Source organism: Danio rerio, chromosome 6 (genome assembly GCF_049306965.1).
Source record: "Danio rerio strain Tuebingen ecotype United States chromosome 6, GRCz12tu, whole genome shotgun sequence".
Classification (NCBI taxonomy): Eukaryota; Metazoa; Chordata; class Actinopteri; order Cypriniformes; family Danionidae; genus Danio; species Danio rerio.
This window is the reverse complement of record NC_133181.1, coordinates 54515426-54527500: the sequence shown is the minus strand read 5'-3', so window position 1 is coordinate 54527500 and position 12075 is coordinate 54515426. Positions and strand designations below refer to the sequence as shown.

General features: G+C 36.7%; 1 protein-coding gene and 1 long non-coding RNA gene across 2 annotated transcripts in view; one reads left to right on the top strand and one right to left on the bottom strand.

Moving 5' to 3' along the window:
* Window positions 1-2782, top strand: part of LOC141386366 (uncharacterized) — a 65053-nt gene extending 62271 nt beyond the window's left edge. The window contains exon 5 of the long non-coding RNA XR_012408237.1: window positions 2061-2782. This is a non-coding gene — a long non-coding RNA (uncharacterized lncRNA). The remainder of the gene's footprint in view (window positions 1-2060) is intronic.
* angpt4 (angiopoietin 4) overlaps window positions 1-12075 on the bottom strand; it is a 259011-nt gene that overhangs the window by 233095 nt on the left and 13841 nt on the right. The window lies entirely within an intron of this gene.

Here is a 12075-nt window from a genome sequence, read left to right as displayed (position 1 = left end):
TTTAGTATGAATTAGCAGGTTATTAGCATGATTCTAGCATGAATTAGCATGTTACTAGCATGATTCTAGTATGAATTAGCATGTTATTAGCATGATTCTAGTATGAATTAGCATGATATTAGCATGATTGTAGTATGAATTAGCATGTTACTAGCATGATTCTAGTATGAATTAGCATGTCACATAGCATGCTTAGGTGGTTGCTAGGGTATTCTGAGTGGTTGCTAAGTCGTTGCTAGGCAGTTGCTAGGGTGTCCTGAGTGGTTGCTAGGTGGTTGCTAAGATGTTGCTAGGCGGTTGCTAGGGTGTTGCTAGGTGGTTGCTAGGGTGTTCTGAGTGGTTGCTAGGTGGTTGCTAAGGCATTGCTAGGCGGTTGCTAGGGTGTTCTGAGTGGTTGCTAGGTTGTTGCTAGGCAGTTGCTAGGGTGCTCTGATTGGTTGCTAGGTGGTTGCTAAGGTGTTGCTAGGCGGTTGCTAGGGTGTTCTGTGTGGTTGCTAAGATGTTGCTAGGTGTTTGCTAGGGTGTTCTGAGTGGTTGCTAAGGTGTTGCTAGGCGGTTGCTAGGGTGTTCTAAGTGGTTGCTAGGTTGTTGCTAAGGTGTTGCTAGGTGTTTGCTAGGGTGTTCTGAGTGGTTGCTAGGTGGTTGCTAAGGTGTTGCTAGGTGGTTGCTAAGGAGTCCTAAGTGGTTGCTAGGCGGTTGCTAAGGTGTTGCTAGGTGGTTGCTAGGGTATTCTGAGTGGTTGCTAAGGCGTTGCTAGGCGGTTGCTAGGGTGTCCTGAGTGGTTGCTAGGTGGTTGCTAAGGTGTTGCTAGGTGGTTGCTAGGGTGTCCTGAGAGGTTGCTTGGTGGTTTCTAAGGCGTTGCTAGGCGGTTGCTAGGGTGTTCTGACTGGTTGCTAGGTCGTTGCTAAGGTGTTGCTAGGCGGTTGCTAAGGTGTCCCAAGTGGTTGCTAGGTGGTTGCTAAGGTGTTGCTATGTGGTTGCTAGGGTATTCTGAGTGGTTGTTAAGGCGTTGCTAGGAGGTTGCTAGGGTGTCCTGAGTGGTCGCTAGGCCCTTACTAAGGCATTACTAGGCCGTTGCTAGGTGGTTGCTAGGCGGTTGTTAGGGTAATTTGGGAGGTTGCTAGGCAGTTGCTAGGGTACCCTGGCTGGTTACTAGGCAAGCCTCACATACATGCTTGATAAAACATTTATACTTAGTAAGCATTTCTAGCAAGTTACAGTACTTGGCTAGTCAATATTAGCATGTAGCTAATCACTGCTAGCATGTGTAGCATATAGGAAGTTCCGTTTGCTAGCATGAGTCAAACGAGCCAATCTCCAAGACTCTACGATGTTCTGATGCTGGGATATAGCTGTTGATGAATGGTTGCTAGGGTACTCTGTTTTGTTGCTATGGGCAAGGTTACAGAGTGAACTTGAATGTGGTTGGCTGTCTAAGTCAAATGAACCAACCCCCATGTCTCTATGACACTGCTATGCAAAGATATGCATCTTGGCCTATTTTAATGAAAGTCTATGGAATGAATTTGGGGGCGTGGCTTGTGAGCTTCATTATCATATTGAGATGCTCATTGGTGGTCTGAGTCAGATGAGCCATCCCCCAAGTCAATAGGACACTGCTAAGCAAAGATATGCATGTAGGCCAGTTATTAACATGAGTCTAGTATGAATTAGCATGTTACTAGCATGGTTCTAGTACAAATTAGCATGTCATTAGCATGTTTCCAGTATGAGTTAGCATGTCATTAGCATGATTAGCATATGAGTAGCATGTTGCTAGCATGATTGGCATGTCATTAGCGTGTTAGAATTATAAGCATTTGATAGCACAGCTAATTACTGTCTATAGGACAGTTGCTAGGGTGCAGTATGTGGTAGTTAGGGGTGTGGCTAGAAAGTTAAAAGGCCATCAGTGATTGGCTGCTGGCTAGACTGAGTTAAATGAGCTCAGCCATTAGTCTCTATGACAGTCTGATGCAGAGTTATGAGCTCACAAAGTTTGATCCCATGTTAAGTCAATGAGAGTCTTTTGTAATGGAAGTCTACGGGACAGTTGCTAGGGTGCAGTATGTGGTAGTTAGGGGTGTGGCTAGAAAGTTAAAAGCTCATCAGTTATTGGCAGCTTGGTAGCCTGAGTTAAATGAGCTCAGCCATTAGTCTGTATGACAGTCTGATGCAGAGTTATGAGCTCACAAAGTTTGATCCCATGTTAAGTCAATGAGAGTCTTTTGTAATGGAAGTCTACGGGACAGTTGCTAGGGTGCAGTATGTGGTAGTTAGGGGTGTGGCTAGAAAGTTAAAAGCTCATCAGTTATTGGCAGTTTGGTAGTCTGAGTTAAATGAGCTCAGCCATTAGTCTGTATGACAGTCTGATGCAGAGTTATGAGCTCATAAAGTTTGATCCCATGTTAAGTCAATGAGAGTCTTTTGAATAGAAGTCTATGGGACAGTTACTAGGGTCAAAAAGTGGTTGCTAGGGCGTGGCTAGAAAGTTTAAAGGTGATCAGTCATTGGCAGTTTGATAGTCTGAGTTAAATGAGCCCAGTTAGAAGTCTGTGCGACAGTCTGACGCAGAGTTATGAGCTCACAAAGTTTGATCCAATGTTAAGCCTATGGGATTTTTTCGACAGTCCCGGGACGTTTTTCGGAAAACCGAAAGTCGGATCAGTCTGAGGAGATATAGCAACACGAGTCAGAATAGTTTGGAGGTCTGGAGCGAGTTTGGTGGTAATAGCTTGAAAGCTCTAGGAGGAGATAGAGTTAGAAATTTAGTCTCAGAAGAAGAATAATAAAAAAAAAAAAATAATAATAAGTTTAAATAGCATTTCAGTAGTCTGGCTTTGACAAGCCAGCCTAATAATAATAAGTTTAATAGGATAACAGTAGTCTGGCTTGCTACACAAGCCAGCCTAATAATAATAAGTTTAATAGGATAACAGTAGTCTGGCTTGCTACACAAGCCAGCCTAACTAGATTCTTAAAGTTTGAGAACAAACTTTGAGGCTGGCTTGTGAAAGCCTAACGGTAATAGTTTATTTAGTTTAAACAGTTTTAAAAAGTATGAAAAGATAGATAGATAGATAGATAGATAGATAGATAGATAGATAGATAGATAGATAGATTAGCATGTTATTACCATGATTTTAACGTGAAATAGCATGTTGTTAGCATGATTCTAGCATGAATTAGCATGTTACTAGCATAATTTTAGCATGAATTAGCATGTTGTTAGCATGATTTTAGCATGAATTAGCATGTTACTAGCATGATTTTAGCAATAACTAGATTCTTAAAGTTTGAGAACAAACTTTGAGGCTGGCTTGTGAAAGCCTGATGGTAATAGTTTATTTAGTTTAAACTGTTTTAAAAAGTATGAAAAGATAGATAGGTAGATAGATAGATAGATAGATAGATAGATAGATAGATAGATAGATAGATAGATAGATAGATAGATAGATAGATAGATAGATAGAGGGAGGGATGGATGGATGGATGGATGGATGGATGGATGGATGGATGGATGGATGGATGGATGGATGGTGTGCTAGCATTAATCAAACAAGAATACCCCCGCTTCTCTACGATGTTCTGATACTGAGATATAGCTGCTGTTATATCGTTGCTAGGTTAGTCTGTTTTGTTGCTATGGAGTGGATTGACAGCTTAGACTGATGATGTATCAAAGCTTCTTGCCAGTATGAACAGTTAAAAGCAACACCCATGTCTCTATCACACTGCAGCATGACGATATCAATCTGAACCTCTATAATGGCAGTCTATGGGACCGTTGCTAGGGTGCCGTATCTGGTTGTTTGGGGTGTGGCTAGAAAGTTAAAAGCTCATCAGTTATTGGCAGTTAGATAGTCTGAGTTAAATGAGCCCATTTAGAAGCCTGTAGGGCAGTCTGATGCAGACTTATGAGGTCACAAAGTTTGGTCCAATGTTAAGTCAATGGGATTTTTCAGACAGTCCCGGGACGTTTTTCGGAAAACCAAAAGTTGGATCAGTCGGAAAAGATATAGCAACCCGAGTCAGACCAGTTTGGAGGTCTGGTGTGAGTTTGGTGGTCATAGCTTGAAAGCTCTAGTAGGAGATAGAGTTTAATTTTTAGTCTCAGAAGAAAAATAGGATAACAATAGTCTGGCTTGCTACACAAGCCAGCCTAATTAGCATGTTGTTAGCATGATTTTAACATGAATTAGCATGTTGTTAGCACGATTCTAGCATGAATTAGCATGTTGTTAGCATGATTCTAGCATGAATTAGCACGTTGTTAGCATGATTCTAGCATGATTTAGCATGTTAACAGCAAGATTCTAGCATGAATTAGCATGCTACTAGCATGATTCTAGCATAAATTAGCATGTTGTTAGCATGCTTCTAGCATGAATTAGCATGTTACTAGCATGATTCTAGCATGAATTAGCATGTTACTAGCATGATTCTAGCATGAATTAGCATGTTGTTAGCATGATTCTAGCATGAATTAGCATTTCACTAGCATGATTCTAGCATGAATTAGCATGTTGTTAGCATGATTCTAGCATGAATTAGCATGTTGTTAGCATGATTCTAGCATGAATTAGCATGTTGTTAGCATGATTCTAGCATGAATTAGCATGTTACTAGCATGATTCTAGCATGAATTAGCATGTTGTTAGCATGATTCTAGCATGAATTAGCATGTTGTTAGCATGATTCTAGCATGAATTAGCATGTTACTAGCCTGATTCTAGCATGAATTAGCATGTTGTTAGCATGATTATAGCATAAATTAGCATGTTACTAGCATGATTCTAGCATGAATTAGCATGTTGTTAGCACAATGCTAGCATGAATTAGCATGATACTAGCATGATTCTAGCATGAATTAGCATGAATCTAGCATGAATTAGCATGTTGTTAGCATGATTCTAGCATGGATTAGCATGTTACTAGCATGATTCTAGCATAAATTAGCATGATTCTAGCATGAATTAGCATGTTGTTAGCATGATTCTAGCATGAATTAGCATGTGACTAGCATGATTCTAGCATGAATTAGCATGTAACTAGCATGATTCTAGCATGAATTAGCATGTTGTTAGCATGATGGATAGATAGATAGATAGATAGATAGATAGATAGATAGATAGATAGATAGATAGATAGGTAGAGGTAGATAGATAGATAGATAGATAGATAGATAGATAGATAGATAGATAGATAGATAGATAGATAGATAGATAGATAGATAGATAGATAGATAGATAGATAGATAGATAGATAGATAGATAGATAGATAGATAGATAGATAGATAGATAGATAGATGGTCTAAGAGCATGAGTCAAACAAGCCAACCCCCGCCTCTCTACGATGTTCTGATGCTGAGATATAGCTGGTGCCATATCGTTGCTAGGTTAGTCTGTTTTGTTGCTATGGAGTTGATTGACAGCTTAGACTGATGATGTATAAAAGCTTCTTGCCAGTATGAACAGTTAAACACAACCCCCATGTCTCTATCACACTGCAGCATGACAATATCAGTCTGAACCTCTTTAATTGCAGTCTATGGGACAGTTGCTAGGGTGCAGTATCTGGTTGTTAGGGTGTGGCTAGAAAGTTAAAAGGCCATCGGTGATTGGCTGCTGGCTAGACTGAGTTAAATGAGCCTAGCCATTAGTCTGTAGGACAGTCTGATGCAGAGTTATGAGCTCACAAAGTTTGATGCAATGTAAAGTCAATGAGAGTCTTTTGCAATGGAAGTCTATGGGACGGTTTCTAGGGTCCAAAAGTGGTTGCTAGGGCGTGGCCAGAAAGTTTAAAGGTGATCAGTCATTGGCAGTTTGATAGTCTGAGTTAAATGAGCCCAGTTAGAAGTCTGTGTGACATTCTGATGCGGAGTTATGAGGTCACAAAGTTTGATCCAATGTTACGTCTATGGGATTTTTCCGACGGTCCCGGGACGTTTTTCGGGAAACCGAAAGTCGGATCAGTCGGAAAGGATATAGCAACTCGAGTCAGAATAGTTCGGAGGTCTGACCCAAGTTTGATGGTCATAGCTTGAATGGCCTAGGACGAGATAGAGTTTAATTTTTAGTCTCAGAAGAAGAATAATATAGAAAAATAATAATAAGTTTAATAGGATAACAGTAGTCTGGCTTGCTACACAAGCCAGCCTAATAATAATAAGTTTAATAGGATAACAGTAGTCTGGCTTGCTACACAAGCCAGCCTAATAATAATCATCATCCTCATTATTATTTATCATATTGATTACCTACAATAGTACAGTGAGGAATTTGTTCCTTGATTTTCTTTTTGGCTTAGTCACTTTATTCAGCTGCAACCCAGTACTGGGAAACATCCATACACACTAACGAGCACAATTATACACTACGTCCAATTTAGTTTATTCAATTCACCTATAGCACATGTTTTTGGACTGTGGGGGAAACCGGAGCACCTGAAGAAACCCTACACCAACACGGAGAAAACATACAAACTCCACACAGAAATGCCAACTGACACTGGGACTTGAACCAGCAACCTTCTTGCTGTGAGACAACAATGCTAACCACGAAGCCAACATGTCACCCCTATCTAAGAAAGTTCTATCAGAAAAATGTTATATTTTGTTTTAGAAAAAATTCAGACAGTGAAATCACTGATTTAATTATATAGAAATAATTGCAGTCGTACGAGGCAAATTGACATATCCAAACTCTACCCACTTAAGGCATTTGTTTGAGGGAATAAAACTACAAACAAAACTATATTATTATTTAGATTTTCTTTAAGAAATATAAAAAATGCATTAGCAAAAGGCTAACTTGCAATTATAGCAAAAACACAGAAATATTTATAAGCTTTAATATACTGTATATATTTGCATACCATCTACACAATTATCTATTATTTTTTTATTATAAATAATGAAATTATTAGATTAGTATACTATCTATTTTTAAATGCATTTTTTTATTTGCAATAATTTTTTATTTGTTTTTTTAACCAAAGCGTTACAGTAAAAATTTGACATTTGTACAAAAATAATTAATTAAAAATGAATTATTCATGTAATATTATTTATTTAATAGTATATTTTATTTTATCGTTTTAGTCACTCATCACTCATCAATTTATATTATTCAACAAGGTTGGTTTTTCCTGCTTCATGCTAAAATTCTTAACAATGGAAAAAAGTTAAATAAATAAATAAATAATAAAATAAACAAATAGGTACAATCTAAAAATAAATACAAATGTACATAAATAAATAAAAATAAATAAACAGATAAAACTTTAAAATCATAATCATAAAAAATTAATAAATACGCAGATAAAAAAGTAAAAAAAATGTATGAAAAAATAAATAAAAATAAATAAATAAATTGAAATAAATGAAAAAATAAACAGATAACATTTTAAATAAATCAAATGTAAATATAAATAAATAAAGAATGTCATAAGCCAATTAATTTAAATTAAGCAATTTCAAAAATACAAATAAGTAATATAAAAAATACAAATAAATAGATCACATTTTAAATAAATAAAATTTAAATATAAATAAATAAATATACAATTACATAAGCCAGTTGAAAGCAAATATTTTATATCCTTTAAATATGTTTTGCATTACACACTAAGGTATAAACACTATTAAAGGATGTATTAAACAGTAAGTCAAGGTGTCACACAAACACCACCTGATCTCCCCTCACACAATACACAGATGACTTTAACCTAAAATCTTGCCATTTCATGTTAGTTTGACCACTTACCCTTCAATCAGGAAAAGTCACATTATATAATACAATAGAAGTCTCTATGAGTACTACTTTGGCTGTGGGCCTGATTCGGGTCGGGGCCGTTGGGTTTGTGAGGAGGGCCAGACTGTATTTAGTTACCTAATGTAGAATTTATTTGTTTTACAACAACAGAAAGAGCCTAATTCAGACCAGAGGAGAGGAAAAACAGCTCCCTGTCAGAAATCATCTGCCCTGAAAACTCACTCCAGGTCATCTTTCCGGACAGATCCAGTGCTGTTCAGTTACGGAGCCCCCTGTCATCCCTCAAAGCGTAGGATTTAATTGCATTAATTGTGTATATTGTTTGCGTTTTATGGAGCGCTTATGTAAGGCGTAAATGAACTATACAGACATGGTTTTGCAGAAATAAACCTAATATGTTGTTTCACACCCAGAAATATATTTATCAAGTCAATTAAAAGAGTTGAAGCTCAGGTCAAAGATGTGATAAAAGTCTAAATCAATAGTCAAAAGAGATTCGTCGGACACCAATCAAGACCTCTGATTGGCTGGCGTCTCTGCTGAGTTTGTTTAGATAGTGATGTAACACAATTTTATTTATGTTTCACTGCCTATTCTTACATAAAGTTTCTTTCAAAGCTTTAAAACGTGTTTTTTTGTGTGTGTAATTTTAAATATATTAAGAAAATATTGAGATTAGTTCATGTGTAATTATTTAAATTATTGTATTATTATTAAATCGTTGACTGCAGATTTAGATTTAGAAATGTTATTTTATTTTAATCTTACTCTAAATGTAGTAAATCTAATTTTTGTAATTATTAAATGTAATATTTTAATATCTTTCTCTTATTGTGTGTGCTTATTTTGTATTAAATTTAAATACTACACTTACTACAGTATGAAGTGTGTCGTTATACATTTATAAAAAAATATATAAGCAATAAGGATAATACATATTTGAAACTTTCAGTTTGTATCATTCTATTATATTATAAGCGGCACGGTGGCTCAGTGGTTAGGATTGTTGCCTTACAGCAAGAAGGTCGCTGGTTCGAGTCCCAGCTGGGTCAGCTGACATTTCTGTGTGGAGTTTGCATGTTCTCCCCGTGTTGATTTGGGTTTCCTCCGGGTGCTCCGGTTTCCCCCACAGTGCAAAAACATGTGCTTTAGGTGAATTGAATAAAATAAATGTGAATGAGAGTGTATGGATGTTTTCCAGTACTAGGCATTCGCTGTGTAAAACATATGCTGGATAAGTAGGTGGTTCATTCTGCTGTGGCGACCCCTGATGAATAAAGGGACTAAACAGAAGGCAAATAAAAAAATTAAATTAAATTAAAAACTATAAAGAAAAAGTACTATTAATCTGTAAATTAATTATTAGCGTTAAAAACTACACTTTAAGGATTTAATTTAATTTGATTCTATTCTATTCACTTTGTTATTATATTGTATTTGTATTGTACCTGAAACTAAATTAAATACAAAATAATGCTTTCTTTAAGACAGCTTTCATTATATTGCCGTATTATGCAGGCATATATTTGCGTTATTTCTTTTCTATACAACTTTCTTGAGAAGCACAATAAACGTAAATACATAATAATTAAAAAGTATCACTCATTCATTTAATTTCTTTTCGTCTTAGTCCCTTTATCAATCTGCGGTCGCCACAGCGGAATGAACCACCAACTTATCCAGCACATGTTTTACGTAGTTTAAAACTACACTTGCTTTAAGGATTTATTTAATTAGACTCTATTTTAAACTTTGTATTATATTGTATTGGTATTGTAAACTGAAATTTCATTATACAAAATAATGATTCTTTAAGATAGCTATCATTTTATAGCCATATTATGCAAGTTTACTTTTGCTGTCTTGAGAAGCACAAGAAAAGTAAATTATATAATAATTAAAGTATATAATTATTTAAATTAGGGTTGGGCCGATAGACGATGCCATCGTCCATCGGTGATTGCCAATAGACAACACAATGCTGAGCCGGCATCGCCGATCCTCCGCCCCGGCCCCGTCACAAACCCACTCGCGAAAAATACACACTCAGGCCCAGTTTACACTAATACGTCTTAGTGTTAAAAAGGCATTTTAGAACGAAAATGATCCAAATCCACACCGTGTTTTACCTAACATTTCTGAACAACCCTCCGTCCACTGAAAACGCACATCACGTGACCACAAACACACACAGCCACACACACTGTCACGCACTCCTCTGAGCTCCAGAGAGCAGTGTACATCGGACAGTTTATCAACAATATTCCGCTGGATCACGTCTCACTATAGTTGTTAATCGTGATATTCAGACATCCCAAGTCTTTCGGAAGTTCCGGGAGTCTCTATGCATTTGCGGGACTCATAATGCCCGCAAACGAGTGATTAACTCGCGGAAATCGCGCGTCTCCTCCCAGTCCTCAAATAAGTCATGCACACTTCTCACTCCCGGATTCCTATTCGCTCTTCAGACACGTCACGCGCACTCTGTCAAAAACACCCCCTTTCCCTTTTTTTCACATGATGACGATGACATAGTCCATCGCAATGTTTCACATTAGACATTATACGATGCCAGATTGGTCGATTTCACCCAACCCTAATTCAAATACATTCGAATTTCAATTTTAAATGACAAACACAACCCTGTACTGCTAAAAATGTTTTCTCACTTAGTTTTTTGTCATGTTTCAAGTGCAAATATTTAAATGTTCTTAAGTCAAGCAGCATTTTCTAGACATGTAAAAAATATTGTTTTGTTTTGTTAAAACATATAGTCTTATTTTAAGAAATAATAAGCCAAATAAAGTAAGTTTTTCCTTTAAACAAGCAAAATAATGCACTCTTTCCTTTTGACATCAGATTATTTTGCTTACCCCATTGGTAGATTGTTTTGCTTATTTTAAGGAAAAACTCACTTAACTTTGACTTATTATTTCTTAAAACAAGACTATATGTTTTTCTTGTCTAGAAAATGCTTCTTGATTTAAGAATTTGTAGATATTTGGACTAGAAACAAGACAAAATTTTTTAGTTTTTGCAGTTTGTTAGTTTGTCACACAAGGTAAACTACAAGGCACGACCAAAACTACATCCACCCAAGATAATTGTAGGGGGGAAATGTTATGTTTTGTTTTTTGGGGGTCTGACGTCCGACACTGCAGTATTAACACTGCTGGTACTCATAATGAAAGCTCTTATCATGCCTAAAGGGACCGCGGGCTTCCAACTAGCAATTGGCTGCATAATTTATCAGTGAACTGCTGATTTATCATGCATGCGTTTGTGGTTCCAAGTTACGACATTGTTTATAGTGCAGATGATGATAATAGTTAATGATCCAAAAGGTTAATTTCAGTCTTTCAGCCTCTGTTGAATCAAAGAGCGCTTTGTTGAAATACAACAGCGATTTTGAAGCACGTATGACATTTAGGTCACGCATGCATGAGCGAGGTTTGTTGTAACGATACCGCTTTCAAAGGAATTACCTCATAAATACGGCTAAAATGTTGGGGAAACTTCTCAAATTGCCACCATGTGTCAGAAACACACGGCAAACTTTTTTTGCTGGACTCCACAGGTGATAAATGGTGAAATTTGAAAAACTAATTAAGAAGATGTTTGCCAACATAAAACACTTTTTTTTGTAGAGATCAAACAAGTGTGAAGATTTAATCAAACGGCATTCATGTCTGAAAGATCAGACGAACTGAAAACAATACTGATGTATAAACCGTAATTAGACGTTTTTTGGCAATCTGCGATTTCTGTGTCGCTCTTGGTTTTCGAAGATTAGGTCAAATGTGCCTCTCTCTCTCTCAGTAATGTTCTCCACCTGCACAAACACACACACACACTCGCTCTTCAAGTCCTACAAAAATAAAACCATCAGAATAGTATAACAGCTTCTCAACTTGGCCTGTTTAAGTGTGATGATAAGGATGATTTATTCACTTCCCTGCCATCAATCGGAAGCGTTTAGGATTGCCCATGGAAGTGCATTAAGGACCTCATAAAACCTCTCTGACAAAGACATAGATCGCTGATCAGCTTTACAAAGAGCACTGATAGAATGACAATGCCCAATAAAATTCATTCATTGCCTGCTTTTTAGGGTTGGGTACCAAAATCATTTAAATTGACACGGCTACCTTTATAACTGGTATGTACTTTCACTCAAAAAACAATTTTTGCTGCTTGTTCAAACTACTTCTTTCCAAAAAATAATCAAAATTAAGTGAGTTTAAATAAGGCTAAATAATCTGCCAATGAGGTGAGCAAAATAATCTTGCTTTTTGTGTT